This window comes from Herpailurus yagouaroundi, unplaced genomic scaffold (genome assembly GCF_014898765.1).
Source record: "Herpailurus yagouaroundi ecotype Mexico unplaced genomic scaffold, PumYag 163, whole genome shotgun sequence".
Taxonomy (NCBI): domain Eukaryota; kingdom Metazoa; phylum Chordata; class Mammalia; order Carnivora; family Felidae; genus Herpailurus; species Herpailurus yagouaroundi.
Genome location: NW_024412404.1, coordinates 62,487,257 through 62,507,250, shown reverse-complemented (window position 1 = coordinate 62,507,250; position 19,994 = coordinate 62,487,257). Strand labels below are relative to the sequence as shown.

The following is a 19,994-nucleotide window of genomic DNA, read 5'->3' as shown; positions in this document are numbered from 1 at the left end:
ATTATTTTGAATATTTTTGAGCATACAGAAGGGTTGCAAAGATAGCAGAGGGTCCCTTTGACCCAGCTTCGCCTGGTGTTACCATCTTATAAAACCACAGAACGTTTGTTGAAACTAAGACGTTAGCATTGGTCCAATGCTATTAACCAAACTCTGGGCTTATCTGGGTTTCCTTGGATTTTCCACTAATGTCCTTTCTGTTCTAGGATCTAATCAAGGATCTCAGGTGCCATTGAGCCCTTATGTCTCAGCCTCCTCCAATCTGTGACACTTCCTCAGTCTTCCCTTGACTTTCACAATCTTGATACTTTTGAGGAGTAATGATCCTTCATATTGTGGAAGGTCCCTTCGCTGGAGTTTCTCTGATGTTCTCTCCTTATTCGGTTGAAGTTACGGGTTTGGGGTGCAAACACCACAAAGGTGATGTGCTCTCCTTGTCACATCATATGAGGGGGCACCTGACACAACATGACTCATCACTGGCCATGTTGACCTTGATCTTTGGTTGAGTGGGTGTCTCCACTCAGTGGGGCCACTCTACAGTCACCATTTTCCCTTTTCGTGTTCTGTTGGTAAAGGATTCTCATCTCCAGGCTTGCACTGATTGGGTAAGGACCCACCTAACTTCCTCCTCGCTTCCCCCTCCTTGGTGAAGTCAGTCCCTGGGCAGGCGCCTGGCGGTGATTCTCAGCGCTGGCTGGCTGCACACCTGGGGATACCTGGGTCCTTTGTGAGAGCAGTGGTTCTCAAAGGGTGGTTCCAGGGGGAGCCACGGTGCCACCTGGGATCTTGTTAGAAATGCAGATTCTTAGCCCCCCCCCCCAGACCTGCAGACTTTGGAAACTCTGGGGGTGGGGGCCTGGACTTGAAGAAGGTCTCCAGGGGATGCTGGAGCGCACTGTTGAGAACCATGGTAGAGTGTCTGATGTAATTGGTCGGGGCCGTGGCCTGATCGTTGGGAGTTTTTCAAAACTTCTCAGGTGATTCCAGTGTGCAGCCAAGATTGAGAGTGCTGCTGGAGCCGTGTGCAGATTTTAGGGCCTCCTACAGGCTACTCTTCATGTGAATAATGGCTTTTTCTATTGTTTATGGCAGATTTTTCTTCATCTTTCTAATCTGTATTATAAAGGAGTAGAAATGTAATTTCCCAGTTAGCTTCTATTTTACATGAAAAATGGCTAGTTTGAATCAGACAAAAGGAAAGACATCTTTCAAAGGGTAATGACCCCTGTTTATTCAAATGGCAGCTTTCCAGTTTCATTGCAAGAGGAGGGAACAATTCATTTCTCCTAAATTGGTTTTCTTCAGGGTATCTTCCCCCCTACAAAGGAGCACTTCTGAGAAAACCGCCTGGTTGGGTAGAACGGCGACAGCCCTTCTCGGGCCCCCGTGGACCTTGGATCGCTTCGTTCATGGTGTGACTGAGGACGAAGAGCTTTGCAAGCTTTGTCGGCAGATCTGAGATTCCAAGTAGGGATCCTAGGAAGGCAGACACCTCCAGCAGTGTGCAAACCACAGAGAAGCACGGTACCGCTTTGCAGTTGACAGTCCAAATGTCCTCCTTGCTGGTCTCGGGGAGGCTTTCCCAGCCCCAGCACAGCCGACACGTGGGGCGGGATAGTCCTCGGTCACAGGGGCTGTTCTGCGCATTGCCGGAGGTGTAGTTGTATCCGTGGCCTCTACCCGCCAGATGCCACGTCACGTCCTCCCATTGTGACAGCCGCAAATGTCCCCACACATGGCCACCTGCTCCCCAGGAGCAGGAAGGACAGAATGGTCCCCAGTCATGAACCGCTGGTCTTAGGAGACAGAGGTCACAGGGATTTAGGCAAGTACCAGCCCAGCAGCTTCGGTGGCCCTGCCAGTAAGCTCTTCTCTATCTCTGGCCCCCTCCCAGCCTGGCCCTGCTGGCTCTGCCCTTGGAGCAGCCCCCGCTTCTGTTGTCAAGCCCACCCCGCTCAGACTCCACCTCTGCCTGTTTGACTCTTAATGTGGTCTCGGCAGCAGCCCCGGGTGCTCTCTGACCAGGTCCTCTGCGACTGTAAGGGACAGCCCGATGGCCTCGACAGTCTGTGGGTGGACTTTAAGCCTGAGGCTTCTGGAACTCGGAGGACACTAGAAACCCAGACGTGGGGGCCCGGAGGAGTCCACCAACCACCCCCACGGTTGAGCGTGGCACAGGGTCTTTTACGTTCACTTACCACGTCTCCCACTTACTGCCTGCTTCCCCCCCAGGGACGGGTTTTTCTCCCTTTGTATAAATATTTGTGTTGCCTCTTTTTGAAGAGGGGTCCCTTTTATTAGACTCAGCAGAGTACTGGAATAAGATCTTTCGTGCTCAAAAACAATTCCAAAGACCATATCCCTGATTTGTCCTGGTCTCTACCTCCCCCAGTGACTCTGATACTGCTGGACCAGTGGCCCCTGGCCCCCGCCAGTTGATTCAGCACAGAGAGTATGTATCCTTCAACGGACTGGGTAGAGGGTTTCAGTCTTGCCCATCAGGGCGGGAGCCCGTTTTCTCTTTTGGAAATTTCACATCCGGAAGGAAGAAGGCTTTTCCCAAGAGGGAATGCCCGGGGCTTCATCCTTGCAGGAGTGAGGGGGGCAAGACCTCAGGTACCTCTGAAGCTTGGCTTTGATCGCCTCCAGCGTTACTCTGGAGGATAAGCGGCAGCCCTCCCTGCTCCGATCTCTGAAGGCTTCGAGAGACTGTAACTCATAGGACCAGATGTCTGCCAAGGGGGAGATTCTGGCAGGGGCCTCCCAAAGGCTGACCACACTTGACGGGTTGATTGGAGTGGCTGGTGTGATATCCACACCCTCTTGAGAGCAGTTGCTCGGGTCATGCGGGGATGGAGTGAGAAAAAGGTACGCGGCATGTGGGCCCCTCGACATCTACGTTCTCTCTTCTCTGAAAGGTTAGGGCACAGGATTGGGGCATCTCCAACCTCCATTTGCTTTGGGTGAGAGGGTTCGGCTTCTCACTTTATTTGAGTGTGGGTGAGAACAAAAGGTGAACGCAGGGAAATTAAGTGCTGAAACATTCACTCAGCACAGGAGGGAGAAACCAGGGTGAATAAGAGTGTTTTCTGCCCTTCTGTCTAGACTCGGAATGGCAACAAATAGATTTAACTTCCCATTTAAATGATTTAAACTTCCCATTTCTGGCCCACCAGCTGTGTCTGCCTGGGGACGCCATTGGGGATTGTGAGGCTGTGTCCAAGGTCAGTAGAACCTATGCCTTGATTGACTCAAAAGGTCTCAAAAGGTCCTCAAGGGAGGTGGTAGAATACGGCAGGTGGGACCAAAATGGCCGCAGAACAAAACGAATAAAATGCGTTTAAAGAGAGCTTTGCAGAATCAGAGGCTTGAGTGAGAGAGAGCAAGCGCTGAGTTTGGGAATCACTGAGGGCTTCGTTTAGGGTTAACGCCTTACTTTCTACCTCATGTGTTTGTAAAGGTAATTTGCAATGCGAGGTAGTGCGTCCAGAGTCCGTGATGATGTTTCATTCCCCAGTGACGTACCGACAGGCAGCTCTGTTTCTACCAGGCGTTCATGTTTGAGGAAGCATAAGCTAGAAGCCTTGGAGGGAAGAAACCATGTGGTTTACTGGGCAGAGGAAGAATGGCCCAGGGCTCAGCTGTGGCCCACACTCACATCCGCGCGGTCTATGTTGGGTTGTATTGGAATGTTGCCTCCACTGGTCTGCCCTTGGTCAGATTTAATTTGCTTCGCCGGGTCCTTGGTTCTGGGCCCTCCCAAGTTCATCTGCTGCTGTACTTCTGGGGACATACCAAGGCTTCCTGGATAGGTGCAAGTCCATGTAAATTGCGCATTGCGGAAGAAGCCATCCAAACATCTTGCCTACTGACATTTTCAAATCTGTGGAGCAATTTGAAGTCCCCTCCCCCAATCCTGGCAGTCTTTAAAATGACCAGAAAGACTTGATTTACAATGAACAAGTTCCTCTCAGAGTTATTTCTGCTTGTGTTTTCTCCTGGGCTAGAAGTACAGGATTGACCAGCATGGCCCTCCCTGGACTGAACTGTGAGCCACATCCCAACTGTACAGGGGTCTTAGGGCCATCCAGGAGTCTTACAGGTGCCTGGCTGGGCCCATCCCTCAGACGCCTGGTAGAACAGCCCCCCGCCCCCCGTGACTCACTGGCTACTTGGCCATTACCTATGCTGATGGTGACCAAAGAGTAGCCAGGTGGTGACTTTTGTGTGAATTTTTTTTTTTTTTTTTTAGTTTCTCAGGGTTTCTGAAGCCTAAAGATTATGTGCTTTGTTTGAGTAGACTTCCAATGCCAACTGTGTTTTTTTTTTTTTATCATCTATTAAACACAAGTTTTTCCTAAATAAGTCTTATAGCAAATGACTATAAAGCGTAGACACATAAAGTGGTGCGAATCATTCTTTACGGTTCCCAAATGCGTAGGTTATGGTGTCTCGTTTGATTCTTGTGGCTTGAAAACACTCTCCTTGGCCTCCCTTCAAGCTCCTCTGATGCCTCCTTTCCTCTAGGTCTTGCCTTGGCCCCTTCCCTATCTTTGGCCTGCCCAGCCCATCTTAGCAAGAATCTCCCACCCCTTGGTATCTGATCACCTTGGGCTGCCTTTGGCAAGAATCCCCCAGACTCTTGAGGTCTTGCCTTAGGAAGTTTCCATCCACTGAGCCCCTCTCTCTGCTCCGTCACTGTAATCCTCCACTTGTCCTTGTTGTACTTGGAGGTGAACTTGATCTCTTCTATTGCGGTAGCCTTGAACAAAGTCTTCCTTGCTGTTGTAACAAGTGTCAGAGCAGTTTTGCTTTAACTGCTACTGTCTAAGGCGAGTAAGGCAAAGAGTGCCCCTGTTTTACTGAAAGAGAAACCGAGGCCCCAGGTGTTCAGCTCCACTGAGCACGTGACAGTACTGGTCTAGAGCCAGAGGGCCCTGACTTCTGGCTTTGCAGACCACACAATTTACCCTTATCCCTTCAAGTCAGAGGTCTGAATTTCCTTACTTGACTTTTCTCTGTGTGTCCGGGAAACCCCATTAGAGTTGTGCAGGGGGAAAGGCACCCATCCCAGAAAGGGTAGGGAGGGGAGAGAAGGAGAAAACAAATCCTTCTTTGATCTCCGGGTGTCCCTAGTGACAGGCTTCCATAAGCTGCTGATTTAGCCAGTTTTAGCCAGTTTCTGCTTCTGCTCCTGGAATTAATCTTCAGGGTGGAGCCTTTAACTTGTATTTAAGATGATCCCTAATGGCTTCCATTTATCATAAAGAGAAAGGGCATCATTAGTTGGCGATGTGACCTTGAGCGAGTTGCTTAGCTCCTTTGTGCTTTGGCCTTTTCTTGGAGGCAGCCAGCACTAAGGCTAATTCCAGTTATAAAATTCAGTGAGTCTAGTATTCAGGACCACCGACTGCGGAAAAGAGGGGACAAGATACAGGGAGGGGAGAGAATCCAATTATGGACAGAATTTGGAGTCAGGGCTCAGCTCCCTCTTTGGATTGTTCTTTCCTCTCTGCCTGCCCGCGGCAGCTCACTGTGGGCCGTCAGTCGATCTGACTCCATAGCCTGAACGATGGCTGTGGTGGGCCCTTCTATGATGCCAGGTTCAGCAACATCAGGGGAGTTTGACCATTAGCAGAAAGGTTGGCTCCCCAGCTTGTGCCCGGCTTAGCATTGGACATGACATGCAGCCTATAATGCATTTACTGATGAGAGAACTTCACATCAACAGCTGCTAACCAGATTTCAGGGGATGATAGGAGGTAGATAAGGTAGGACACACCTCTGGATTCTGTGTTCAGCTGAATCTCTCACCGGTGCCCCAGTCCCAGAGTCAAGAGTGACTGGCCTCAATTCAACAGGGGAATTAATCTCCACGTGCAGGCCTGTAGCAGACAATCCCCCTGGCTCTTCCACGGGAGATTCTGAATCTTACACCTACCACCATTGTAGTCATTGTCACAGGTTGTGAGCATACACATGCCCACATCCCAGTGGGATGTGTGTTCCCTGAGGGAGGGACATTGTCTCTGAGCCTCAGGAAGTACTTCATGAACACCTGTTGAATGTACTATTCAATTTCCTGGAAAAACCCAGACCAGAGGTGAGAAGAGCAGAGCTGGGGTCCCAGCCCTCCCGGCGCTGAGGGGTGTGACTGTGGTGTCAGGAAAGCAGGGCTGCCTCTGCCCTGTGCCTCCTACCAGCTGTGTGGTTGTGGTCTAGTTGCGTGCCTTCTTTTGAGACCTGGTTTCTACACCTCGGGCAGGACCCTTATGAAAACTACATGAGCAACTTCTGTGTCAGCTTTCGTGGAGCGTCTTATCTGAAGAGCAGGGGCTTTGATGAGGTGGCCTGCCTCCCTAGAGGTTTACAGGGTGGGCTCAGAGTCAGACTCCAGTCTGCCTCCGGGCTGGGCCCCTGCCCTGGCGAGTGACCGTGAACGTGTCGTTCTCTTTCTTGACTCACTGTACCTTGCTGTCAAGGTTGGGGGCAGGGGGTGGACTGTGGTGTCCAGCTGGGTTGGTTGTGAGCAACTACTCTGCATTAAGTTCTCTGCGTGGTGCCGGACACACCGTTACGCCCGGTGAGTGTCAGCCACACCATTGGCCTGACACCGTCCAACTTCTGCTCTGGCTATTCTTCTTCAAACTTCAGTTCGATCTTTGAGGTACCTCTCTTCAATAACAGAAGTTATTTTGAAAAATTTTCCTAAAATTGGCTTTACTGAAGAACACTGCGTATTTGTTGCTGAAAAGAAAAGTAGTAAGAACAGTGGTCACAAGCAGACCACGGTTAATATTTTATCGTATTCCCTTCGTATGGTTTTCTGTGTGTGTGTATGGTGTTGGTATATGATTTACAATTTGGTTGTTTTTACTTAGACATCCCAGTTGTTTCTTTTTTCATGTCATCGTTAGTACTTTTTCCCTTGAAAATATAACTCTTTTTCCTCATTTCAGATTATTTCCTTTGGATCTCTCCTCAGCGTGGTCTTGCTACAGCCTTAACTAGCAGGGCGAGGGCAGTTCCATCTGGGGGTCCATTTGTATCTTCTGTTGTCTCCTTGAGGTTTTGTACTTTAAATCTAATCAGCATCCATCCATGCCAGTTGATTTGAGAATGCCCACTTATTTTTAAAATCAATAGTTACATGCGAATTCCAGAGAGGTATCAGTTTCTCTGAGTGAGTCCGAATTCATCCTTGAATCTACAGAGATCTTCTGAATCAGTTCCATGCGCATTATGTTTTTATTTTTCTATCTTTAGATGTTCCATGTTAACACTTTATGTATCTGTGTGTTTGCTGGAAAATTAGGAGGTGTGACTTCCTTAGTGAGAACACTTTCTTCAAGATAATTTCTGCAACTGTCCTGGGAGGGGGAGAATTCTCTGGTTTGCTGAGAAAAGAGTATATGTCTTGGACTCGGAGATGCCTGGGAGATTCTCCCCTGTCGTTCAAAAGCCGCTTTATCTCTGTTTGCTTCCCCCTGTTTCCCTCGGTCTTCCATTTTCCATTACACCCCATCCAAGGCATGTCAGGTAACAAGCTGTATGTTGGTGGGCTTTCCTCCATTTTGGTCCCCACTGTTTCGTAATTGCCATGAGACATCTGTAAGGGGAAATAGGGAAATTGATTGAGCTCCTTCTTGACATTGTTCTTTTTTTTAAAGTTTTTATTTTTTAATTTAGAGAGAGAAACAGAGAGCAAGAGTGGGGGGGGGGGCAGAGAGAGGGAGAGAGAGAGAATCCCAAGCAGGCTCCACAATGCGGGGCTTGAACTCACGAACTGAGGTCATGACTTCAGCTGAAGTCAAGAGTCGGACGCTCAACTGACTGAGCCACCCGGGTGCCCCAACTTTCTTACCTTGTTCTAGGCATTTTTCTGACATATTTAAAATTTAATCTTTTGTCCCAGTCCTTTATGAGAGATGTTATCCTTCTGCTTTATTGATAAGTAGGCAGGCAGTAGGAGAGTCCATGCTGAGGATCCATTTGTTCCTGATTTCTAATAAATCCTTATCCTTCTGGCAGTTTGATTTTTTTAATCTATCCTAGGATTCCTTGAGCCATTGGGTTTCTCACTTTGTCCAGCCTGGTGTAGGAGGGTAGGGGGAGGTTTGTGCCATTTGCAGCCCCAAGGAATCCTAACACACTGCGTTTTTAACCTTCCACTAGACTGTGACTCCTTGAGATTGGCTACTGGGGCCATACTTATTCTCTGACTCCAACAGAAGAAGGAAGGAGAACATTTTCTAAAATAAGAATAGGTTGGCTGAACGTTGAACAGAATATTTGGAATCTGGATTATCTTGCAAATTTGGGCCATATGGTTCTTTAATATACAGTTCCTTTCAACTTGAAAATTCTATTAGTTATAACCAAAGCATGAGTGCACTAAGCCTTGGAAGTTCCCATCATGAGGACTTGGGCTTCTTCTTGGAAGATAATTGGCAGTGTGTCCCTGAAGCCCTCTCCAGAGGCCATTCATGAACAGTTGGTAAATTAGAAAGAAAGAAAAAAGAAGGCAGAGTGTGTGAAGCCAACTGCCTGGGAGAAACCCCTGGTGTTGAGAAAGAGGGGTTGATGAGAGGCCCCCAGATGTTCGTGCTGCATCCTAGCCAGTGTGATTGCCTGACTGCAAGGTACAAGCGTCTACTTGTGAAAGAGCAAAAAAGTGGGATTTATGGTTAGAATAAAAGTGTATTCCTTGGATCCTAAGTAAGGACAGGCAAGCCTGAGTAGGGTGTCCTGGCATCTTTTTCTCCCCTTTCATCTTTGCTGCCAGTCTGCTTTGTTATGCTCTGTGCATCCCTACTTCTCTGGTCATCCCCATGCCCATGGTTGTGTCTCATCCAAAATGGCGGCCCTCAGTGTTATCACTCCTGTCCACTTGGCTCTGTCTCCTTGTCTTTGATCATTAAGCTTCTCTGAGGCAATCTGATTGGCTAAGCTTGAATCGAGGCTCCACCCCTTACCCCATCATCTGTGGACAGTAGGGTCATGTGATTTAAAGAGCTCTCTTTAGAGAGAGAAATTATCCATTGGCTAGAACCTTCTTGAGAGAACGTTGCAAGGACAAACTTGGAACAAACTTTGCAAGTAATTAGCATTACCATAAACAGTCGTAACTGTAGAAAAGAACTCATCACCAGTTTGTTTAAAAAAAGATTGGTACAGTATTCTTGGTGCACAGTGAGTTTTCTTGGAAGGACATCTGCTGTGTATGGCACGGTAGCCTTGAATTTCTTTTTTTCTTTTTTTTATATTAAATATTGTTTATGGTCAAGTTGGTTTCCGTACAACACGCAGTGCTCATCCCAACAGGTGCCCTCCTCATTGCCCTTGACTTTCACGCGGAAGCCCTGCCTTATCTACAGTGGCTTGTGGGGCTGTCAGGTGGCAGTATTTTGTGCAAACGTAACTCCCTCTTACGAGGTTGTAGACTTTTCTAATTTAACACATGTGAGTGTTCATGTAATCCCTGAAAGAAGTCAGGTGAAAGAGAACAGCAAGACGAATGAGACCAGGATAAACGAGTTGGGTAAGAAGAATAAGCTTCTATTGTGTTAGTTTGGTTGCTTTCTACACAGTGATGTGATTGATAGAACAGAGGCAGGACAAGACAAGATAACATAAAAATGGGGCTTAAGCCTATTAATCAGATTAAAGATCACAGGGTAGGAAGCGTCCTGTGAACACAATTGGCTGAGATATAAGAAAACATAAAAATGTCCCTGTGTCCCCTAATAGACAGACAAGTGAGATAGGAAGAAAATGAGACAGCTGTGGGGGAACTGAGTGACAGAAATAGAGACGCTTGAAGTCATGGTGATCCGCCCTACCTCCGCACCAAGTAAATACACAGGGTCCTGTTTGTCCCTCCCTCCTGTTGTCTTTTGCGGCTGGGCTTGGGTCCGTGTGTGGGGAGAAATGGTGGTGGAATCAGAAGGCCAGCAATGACCGCACGACCAAGGGTGTCTCCTGAGAGATGGTGGGGCACCCAAGCCGACGTCTCTCTCCCTGCCCCACTGTTGCTTACTGGAAGTGGTAACAGGCAGAGTAACGTCCAAGAAGAGTCCCCTGGTCTATGAAAGCCAGCAATAAAAATGAGATAGGACCAAATCAAAGATCACTTAATTAGAATGCTTTTGGGTGGCAGTCGTGAATTCAGGCTGAGGTTAAACAGTGTCTGCCTATGGGCCTGGCAAGTCCAGAGTGTGGTGGTCGTCAGGGATACTTTCATTTGGCTGCTCCCCGTCGTCCAGATCTGATCGCTCTCTGTGTGTCTACAACGGCTCCCTTGCTGTCAGCTTTGACCCCAGGGGAGAGAAGGCACTAGAAGTTCCAAACTTCATGTCCCCCTCCTGTTCCATGCACCGGGAACAAGTGTCTCCGGGCATGCCCAGATCAGGGATGAGCATCTTTCTTGAAAGTCTCAGAAAATTCTGCCTTCAGGGTGGACCTAGGATTTACCCAAGACAGGAAATGGTCAGTGGCTGGGTCTAAGATGCTGTTGGGGCTGGCAGGAGGCACGTTTTGAAGGCAGCCCCAGGGAGTGCCATCCCCCTGGTCCCAGAGGAGCATGGTGCACGTTCCCTGAGAGTAGGGGCCGTAAGAAGACCAACCACAGCGGAACACCTAAGGCAGGCTTTGATCCTGGTCGCTTGAGAGCGCACCCCATCACCTTGGGGCAAATGGGAGAGCTTGGCCCCAGGGACAGAGCTGGCGGTGATGTAGCAACGGGTCTCCCAGGCTCAGCTGCCCACAGTCTTGCAGGGTGACAGTCCCAGGAGCAGCAGAAGAAGCCCCCAGAAAGAACAGTGCACGAACTCTCCGGGACTCCCCTGGAGAAAAGGGAGAAGAGGGTCACTGCGCTGAAACCTTGACTGCCCTTTTCAATTGGGTTTGGTGGCCTGGTGAGCGGGGGCCACATCCCACTGCCACTTGTGGTTGTCGTCAGAACTTGGATTATGACACTCTTACCCTGCTTACCACCCTTACCCCGCCCTGAGGAAGAAACAATTCCAATTATGGGAAGGGTCTACCTGCCCCCTGCTGAGGTGCAAGGGCCTATTTCTCAATGAGTTAATTATTCATTTGTTTGTAGAGAGAGCGAGAGTGGGGGGAGAGGGGCAGAGAGAGCAGGGGACAGAGAATCCCAAGCAGGCTGCATGCTCGGCGCGGAATCCAACACAGGGCTCGCTCCCACCACCCTGGGATCATGACCTGAGCTGAAATCAAGAGTCAGATGCTCACCTGACAGAGCCACCCAGGCTCCCCAGGCCCATCTTTTAAGACAGGGGGTTCCTGGGGCGCCTGGGTGGCGCAGTCGGTTAAGCGTCCGGCTTCAGCCAGGTCACGATCTCGCGGTCCGTGAGTTCGAGCCCCGCGTCAGGCTCTGGGCTGATGGCTCGGAGCCTGGAGCCTGTTTCCGATTCTGTGTCTCCCTCTCTCTCTGCCCCTCCCCCGTTCATGCTCTGTCTCTCTCTGTCCCAAAAATAAATAAAAACGTTGAAAAAAAATTTTTTTTTAAATAAGACAGGGGGTTCCAGACAGCGTCCAGTCAATCATCCTCACCAGTAAGGAATTTTTAGGGCATTCCAGATAGGCCCAGTTTTTATCTATAAACTGTGACTGTGAACTATATTGTACTAATATAGTTTTTTATAGAATGAGTTCTATAAAGATATTTTAAAAGATGAGACAAAAGTCAGCACACATCAAGTTGCAATCTCACCTGCTACCTCCCCTCCCCTGTGGACAACAGAATATCTGTGCAAATGCCTAGACCAGCTTTGGAGACCACCGTCCCAGAACCAGCAGATGTTAAGAGCCTTGAGAGCAGGGACCACATTTAAAAAACGTTTTTAAAAAAGTATTTTTTAAAATATTTTTTTTAACGTTTATTTATTTATTTAGAGAGAGAGCATGAACGGGGAGGGCAGAAAGTGAGGGAAGGAGAATCCCAAGCAGGCTCTGCGCTGTCCGTGCAGAGCCCCACGTGGGGCTCGATCCCGTAGACGGTGAAATCGTGACCTCAGCTGCAATCGGGAGTCAGATGCTTAACTGACTGAGCCACCCAGGGGCCCCTTTTTAATTATTTTTAATTGTGGTACGATACACATAGTATCAGACTTACAATTTGCACCCTTTTCAGGTGTACTGACCAGCAGCCGTAAGTATGTTCCCATCGTGGTACGGCCGTCATTGTCCATCCATCTCCAGAGCCCTTCTCTCATCTTGCAAAACTGAAACTCCCTGTTAGTAATAACTCCCCTCCCCCACCTTCCCCAGCTCCATTCTGCTCCACTCTACTTTCCGTCTCTATGAATTTGACCACTGCAGGTACCTCAGATGAGTGGAATTATAGCGTATCTTTCATAGTGTGTCAGCCTTACTCCATTTGGCATAATGTCCTCACGATTCATCCATACGGAAGCACATGTCAGAACCTCATTCCTTTTCGTAGCTGGGTAATACTCCACCCACGTTTTATTTCTTCATCCACTACAGTACACTTGGGTTATTTCTGCTTTTTGGCTCTTGCGGATGCTGCTGCTGTGAACGTTGTGTACGATGTCTTCAAGATCCTGCTTTCAGTTCTTTTAGATACATACCCGGACGTGGAATTGCTCTTGGGATCACAGGGTAACTGCGTGCTTTATCTTTTGAGGACCCACCATGTTGTTTTCCACAGTGGCTGCACCATTTACCTTCCCGCCTACAGTGTGCAAATCAAGAATCTGTGTTTACTTAACTTTGTATTCCTACCGCCTGGAACTGTACCTGTCGTCTGGACATGGAGTGCTCAGAAAGTGTCTATGGAGCAAATGCACGAGCAAGAAAGGCCTCGCTGAGAATCCGGTGGGCTCGAGGGGGTGAGCTGTGTCGGCTTCAGCAGGAACAAGACAGGGGCAGGAGCGGGAGAGTCTGGGCTCCGTGGTCAACAGGAAGCTCGACCAACGGCTGCCCAGAGGGACCCGGTCTTGGACGCCAAATTACTCATTTTCCAGCTCAGACACCGAGAGTGTCCCTTTGTCAGAGGCCTCCGTCTATAACTTCTAAAACTATTTTAGCTCTTTCAGTGGGCAGACGGGATGAATTCTTCACGTTAAAAAAAAAAAACTCTCGGAATTTTTATTTTCTTCCTTTCAAAGAGGGCACCGGACTGGTCAGGCCCTGTATTCCTTGTTCACTTTGGTTCCCCAACAGAAGGCTCTTTCCTTTGCTTAAAAATAGGGCTGTTATCCGATTCGAATTTTAACTGCAGGGTGAGGAACCCAGAGAAACCTTAGCAAATGCGGAGGAAACCAAAGCCGAGGGAGAGAAAGTGTGCGGGAAACCTGAGAGGGTGCACTTTGTGGTCAGCCCTCAGGGAGGAGAAATGGAATCCGAGGTCTGTTTCCCCTCGGTGAAGCGGCTGGCTGGGGACACGGGCCGGGCAGAGCGGCTAAGAATGAGCAGCCACAGGGCTGAGAACCTGGGGGGGCTGCCGGGGAGGGGGGGGGGAGAGAGCACATCTGCACAGGCAGGTGGCTTCGCCCATGGCGGGGTGTCTGGGCACAGAAGTCGGGAAGGTGGATAGTGTGTGCCATACGCAGATCCTGGACAGACTCGTCCGGCTGGTTTCACTCTCCTGTTGAGGTGGGGGCCACAATCCTTTTGTGCTCTTTGGGTGCGGCGGCCTCTCTGGAGGCCTCGCAGACAGTTGCTGGCAGTGGCTGGGGGAGTTTGGCCCACCAGGTGATCGAGAGAGACTGAGAGAGAGAGAGAGAGAGAGAGAGAGAGAGAGAGAGAGAGAGATCACACTTGAGGAGATGACTCACACTTGAGGAGATGACTTGTGGGCATCCTCGCAGTGAGATCCTTTCAAAGACAACACAGAAATGGAATCCTCTACCGAAGAGGTGTGCGCTTTGCCGAGTCGTATCCAAACCTCTTAATAGAAACCTGTTGCCCCAACGAGGAGACTGCTGTAACGGGGGAGCATCATTCATTCAACAGACACTTTCTGTGCCCACCTTCTAGTAGGGGTGAGCCTCGAAAAAGCTCGAGGCACCTGGGCTTGCAGGCTTTGGAGAAATGGTGGGGGAGAGGAGCTCACCATGAGGAAGCCCATTTTTTTTAGGTTTATTTATTTATTTGAGAGAGAGAGACAGAAAGAGAGCACACCAGGGAGGGGCAGAGAGAGAGCGAGCGAGCGAGAGAGAATCCCAAGCAGGCTTCGCGGGACTTGAACCCACAAACTGTGAGATCATGACCAGAGCCGAAACCAAGAGTCAGATGCTCAACTGGATGGGCCACCCAGGTGCCCCACAAGCCCATTTTTTTTTGGCTGATGGCCCACAGTGATGCCCACTGGGGCAAATGCTGCTTGGTCTATATTCACCCTTTCCCTTCACCTGCTTTTGAATACAACAGAAGATAGCCTTATACTCCTTTGGCATGTGTTTAAACATAACACCTGTGAAACTTCATCAGGCTTATGTGCCCTTGAAGACAGGTTGGAATCAGAGGAAAGCCTATAGCATGGCATTTAGCCTCTTTGTAATCTGCCCGAGTCTTTGACAGTCCTTCACTGGGATGCCTCCAGGAGAGTGACACAGACCCTCAGGTGGGTCCATGGAAAGAGTTCCTTGACTTCTGAGTCACACCAGCTGCTTTAAATGGTGCTTAACTCAACGTCCTGGGTTGATTCGTGGCCCTTGGCAGGATCCTGATACATAGGCTTTAGTTCTTAGTCCTATATGTGGCTGCATTTGTGATTTTGCTCTTGGACGCAGCAAACATTTATTGGGATTGTGTAATGAGCAAGGCACTGAGCCGGACCTTGGAAGGACCTAGTGGAGATTCTGATACTTACACGTTGACAGCAGAATGGGCACCACCAAAGCGTCTGGGGCATTAGCGTTCAACGTCAAGGGAGGAACTGGAACTCGATGAAGAGCAATCGTGAGGGGGTACCACAGCGGGGCTGGAATTGGGCTCAGCCTCGGTTCTCCTGAGAGCAGAATTTGAGAAACCACTCGCGGTAGCAGCTGACCTAGAAAGTGAACCCCGGGCACCGGAGCGAATGAAACTGGGAAGGTGGAAAGGCCGGGCCAGGACACTATGAGGCCGGCCGCCGCTGGCATGGAATGTTCCATCGTGGGCCCTGCAGATGGAGCCTTGTGAAGTGAGGGATCTGCCAGCCCCCAACCACCATTGGCCATGGCGGACCTGCTGGCTGTGGGCCACATTTGGCTCCCAGGCCGTAGTTTGCTGACCTCATATGCATTTATTGACAGGTGAGGTGGCTAGAAAATTCTTCTATTTATATGAAATGACCTAAAAGGTAAATTGTACTGGGCCTATTTTATTTTTAGAAAACACACGGAATAGTACACATCTTCGTCTGCGTGTGTGCATGCGTGCACACGCATGCACAAACTATCATTTAGATAGAACCAATTTTTATAATGTTTGGGGAAATCCGTAACCTGCCCCTCCTGGTTGTTGGTCTTGGTGTTTGAGGATGACCCAGCTGGCCACATGTATTCCCTCCATAATGCAGGCAGGGAACCACCTTGGTCCCAAGTGAGTGGATTCTCCGGGGGCTCAAAGAGAGCCCCTCCTCTGCCCAGGACAGGACTGCCTAGCACAGGACATGAGCCTGACTGACAGGTGGGTGTGCAGGTAGAAGGCCGTTCTCTTTCAACGAGTGCCAACTGAGGCCTCGTGCCCACAGGTGCCTGCCACTCTCCATTAAGGGTGAGAGCCTGGATGCCACCCAAGCAGCCACTTACCCGCTGCCCCAGTGGCAGGGAGGGATCTGGGCAAATCTGGGGGTTTGGCCAAAACTGTACTACCGGTGGGTGTTAGTCCTGTGGTTTCCTCTGGGGCTTGGGGATTTTACTGATAAATACTGCATTTCAAGAATTTGTTCAACACATTCACTGAAAAATTAACTCATGCAAGGAAAGAAACATGGCCAAGAATAACAGCGAGTGCACTGGCAACTAGTACCCATGGAGAAAGTCGAGTGTCTACGCTCAGGTCACAGCCGAAGACTCGGCCATTTGCTGCCCACAGCCCCAGCTGGCTTCCATTTCTCGTGGGAGGGCAGTGACAGGTGGCCAACACTCCAGGTTTTCCTTTTGGGTAAAATCGCCCCAGGATGTAAATAGCAAATTGAGTTTGCTGCTTCCTTAAAATCTCAACCATAATCTTCACCCCCACTCTTGCTTGCCAAAATATCGCTTTGAAATCAAGCATAGTTTCCAGCAAAGTCATTGATTTCCTTTATTCAAAATCTGCTCAGACATCGGAGACAAAACGTGACAGTGCCATTCATTGTCCTCAAATAATGTACCCCTTTCAGTGAGCTTGAGGGAGGGATATATGATTTCTCCCTGAAGGTGGGTTGCTTTGGTTTTAGAAGTGGCTTTGAATGCGTAATCAGGGCAGTTGCCGCAGAGCTGAACCAAGTGAATGATTACCGATCGCTTGCCGAAGGGGGAGGAGGCGAGCCTTGTGGGGGAACTGGCAATATGGTTTGGGCCACTGCTCCAGTTTCCTCCCTGGTTTTGCCACCGTACCTCGGAAAGCTGGCAGACCTATCGAATTACCGCGGTTTCCAGCATCGTCTACAGAAGAAGAAAAAAAAATGTCTTCCATTTATGGCCAAGGAAAAGGGATGCATATAAGAAAAGGTAGCTGGCACCTTGTCATTTCATTCATCCATTGAGCAAATATTTATCGGTCACCGATCACTGATCACTGAGATGAGTACACTTTTTCCACCGCTATCCGCAGTGCTGTGACCAGCCCAGCCAGCTGAGTGATGTGGCAAGGGGATGACATTCGTCAAGCCAACGTGCCGTCCCTTCCTAACAGGGTTAAAAGGCGCAAGATCCCATGATCAGCTGTTCTCAGACCTTCTGTTTTGTCCTAGAACCCAGCGGATGGGAAGTCAGAGGAGACATACCCTGCATCAGCCATATGTACGGCAGCCCTGTGAATTGCGCACATCCGTTTTGAAAAGACGGTGGTTTAGATGCGCTTAGAGCAGGCGCGGCGCCTTTGAGAAGAGAGAAAACTTCAGCTCCCACCTGATGAGTGAAGCACCCATAAATAAAAATGCCATTTCCCCCAAAAGGGAAACCAAATTATGAATTCAGAAATTCATAGTCATCTGTTTTTATTGTTGCCTAATGCTTTTTAGATCTGCGCAGGCCCTGCAGAAAATCAACTCTGAAACTGCATAATTAGGACATCTTTCATAGTCGTAAATGCTAATCCCATTGGAGAACAGATTAAGAATTCACAGGCATGAATTTCTGGCATCAGGTACCTGCAGCTCCTTTTCTTTTTGAATAATTCATTATTTAAATACTTCACTGCACATCCTCTGCAGCCCTGCATATGCTGTATCAGGGGCAAGGGAGAAATAAGAGATTAATTTCACATATATTTCAACACTAAACACATTCAAGGCTCGTTTATGTTGATTTGGTGTCATTGGATAGCAATTGCTAACAATGTTTCAGTTTTAGTCAGTCACCCCAGGGACCAATTTAGGGAAATTAAATAGAATTTCTGCAGGACATTAATAAGGTCAGAGATCTAACTTTTATAGTTGACTGAGTTATTTGGTTGAGGAAAAAAAAAAAAAAACACAGCTAAAGACTCAGAAAGTCATTTTTCCAGAGCGGGGGGATTATTTGCAGTAAATATGGTTTCAGTTAGTGCTTCCCCATTTTTGGCCATGTGCTTTATGACAAAATGTATGAACTAAAAGTGAAAAGTGATGTCCTGCAGTTGACTTTGGCCCACGTAAGGCCAGCCACGGGGGTTTAGCGGTACATCCCTGCTCCTTCAAGACTTCGTGCCGTATCTTTCCCTATGGGAGGGCTTCTCTGGGTCTCCATCAGCGTGGTGCAAACCTCCCCTCCTGGCAAGCGCTCACGGGGCCACGAGGAACTGCTTGCGGAGGTGTCTGTCTGGGTGCCGAGCAGCAAGCTCCTCGAAACAGCAGCGTTCGTTTTGTGTGCCTGTGTCTGGAGCCTGGCACATGCGAGCACATCGCATGCGTTTGTTTAATAAATGAATTAACTTCCGAGACTTAACCCAAACTCTGTTGGTTGCAAGTGACAGAAACTCACTTCGAATAGCTTAAGCCTAACGGAGAAGGTAGTGCAGTGGTACTAGAGTCTCAGGGCGCCTGGGCGGCCCAGCTGGTTAAAGTCGACTCTTGGGTTTCCGCTCTGGTCATGGTCTCACAGTTGCATGAGTTCGAGCCCCACGTAGGGCCCCGCGCTGGCGGTGCGGAGCCTGCTTGGGATTCTCTGTCTCTCCCTCCCTCTCCGCCCCTCCCCCGCTGGTGCTCTCTCTGTCTCACTCGCAAATAAATAAACTTAAAAAGCAAAAAGATACTGGAGATTCTCAGTGAACCCGTAGGCGGGAACCAGGGCTCCAGAGCCATCTGGACACCTGCCGTCTCCTCCAGCAGTGGCTGATGCGTGCCGTCTTGTGGCCTCAGCCACCACTCTTATTCGGTTCCGGGACCCAAGACTCTCCAGGACAGACTCTGACTGGCTCCGTCTGGCCTGGTGCACACCCCTGAGCGAGTCAACTGGGGTCAGACACACGCTGTTCTTAGATGGGCCGGCTCCTGCGGGGTGGGGGCTGGGGGGAGAGCTCGTGGCGCGGGGCTCTGGGCAGACCAAAGTGTCCGGTGTCTCTGGGCCACACGGGCACGTGAGACGGCGTCACACTGTCGGATGTCGTTCTCTTGTGATGCTAGATGTGACTGGCTCTCTGTCCTTTGGGCTCCATGTGCATCTGTGCCTGGCACTTCCTCCTTCCGCTGTTTTTTCGTCCTTCACGACACACTTGCATCTGAATGGCTTCCAAGTACGCACACTTTCCACAGCGTTCACACACCTCCGACTGCCCCGCGCGGTGCTGTCACACGGGTCTGCCCCGGGGATGCTCTCTCCTTTCCCCGCTTGGGCGAATCGGGGCCGCCTGGTGGAGCGAGTCCTGGAATGTGGGTCTTCCCGTGTCCGGCTGGCGTCCTGTTTCCCCCGAGCCTGGGTGAAAGAAGGTGCCTGGCTCTTGGCTGCTTTGAAAGCACTTGCCCTCTCGCAGCGATCACGGCTGGTATTTGTCGAGCACACGTCCAGCGCCAGGCTGTCCCGAGCACTTTGTGTGTTCCAGCTCCTTCCGTCTTCACAGAAGCCCAAAGAGGAAGGGCCGGTTGTGACTCCACTAAACAGATGGGGACACCGAGGCAGAGGTGATGTACAGTGCTCCCCAGGTTGTGGGGCTGGCGCTGCGACTGACCCGGGGCGGCGGGGGGGGGGGCGGGGGGGCCGGGCTTCTGACACAGAGACCGTGTTCTGGGCAGTGCGGTAACGACTTCGGGGAGGGGCCCAGTGAGGATGAGGAATGCTGCTTCCAAGGCTCCAGGGCGGTGTGAGCCCCGCCCCCCAACCCTGCTCAAGGCTCAGACGGGAGGAGGCCTCCCTCTGCAGAGCGCCCGCTACCTTTCCTGGGGAGGCCCGTCCCGGGCCGGGGGCGGCTCTCTGCTCTGTCCACAGACAGTCTGGATCCCCGGGCCCTCACCTGCAGCGAAGCCACAGCAGCCGGGAAGCTTGGTGGCGAAGGGACCGAAGGCTGTTGGGAGGGGGCTTGTCTGTAATCCCATTGCTAGTTTGGGGGCCCATCCCCCAGCCGTGCTCTTCCTTCCCTCTGGGCCTCTGCTTCCTGCTCCGCCTAAGGAGGGATCGGATGTGACGGTCCTGAGGCTTCCTGCCAGGGCTGTGGGCCAGGAATTCCGGAGACCTGCACGAGGTCACACTACTGCTTTCTCTTGTGGCTGCAGTCAGTGGCAGGTTGAAGCCCAGATCCTGCCTGTGGCCTTGGGGGACGTAAGAGCCACCGCGGGCCTCGGAGATCTTGGGAGTCTCTACGGCCCCAGGGAGCGGACGTTGCTGTGGCAAGCGGCT

General features: G+C 50.2%; 1 protein-coding gene across 1 annotated transcript in view; it reads left to right on the top strand.

Moving 5' to 3' along the window:
* Nucleotides 1-19,994, top strand: part of CUNH10orf90 (chromosome unknown C10orf90 homolog) — a 264,377-nt gene that overhangs the window by 21,795 nt on the left and 222,588 nt on the right. The window lies entirely within an intron of this gene.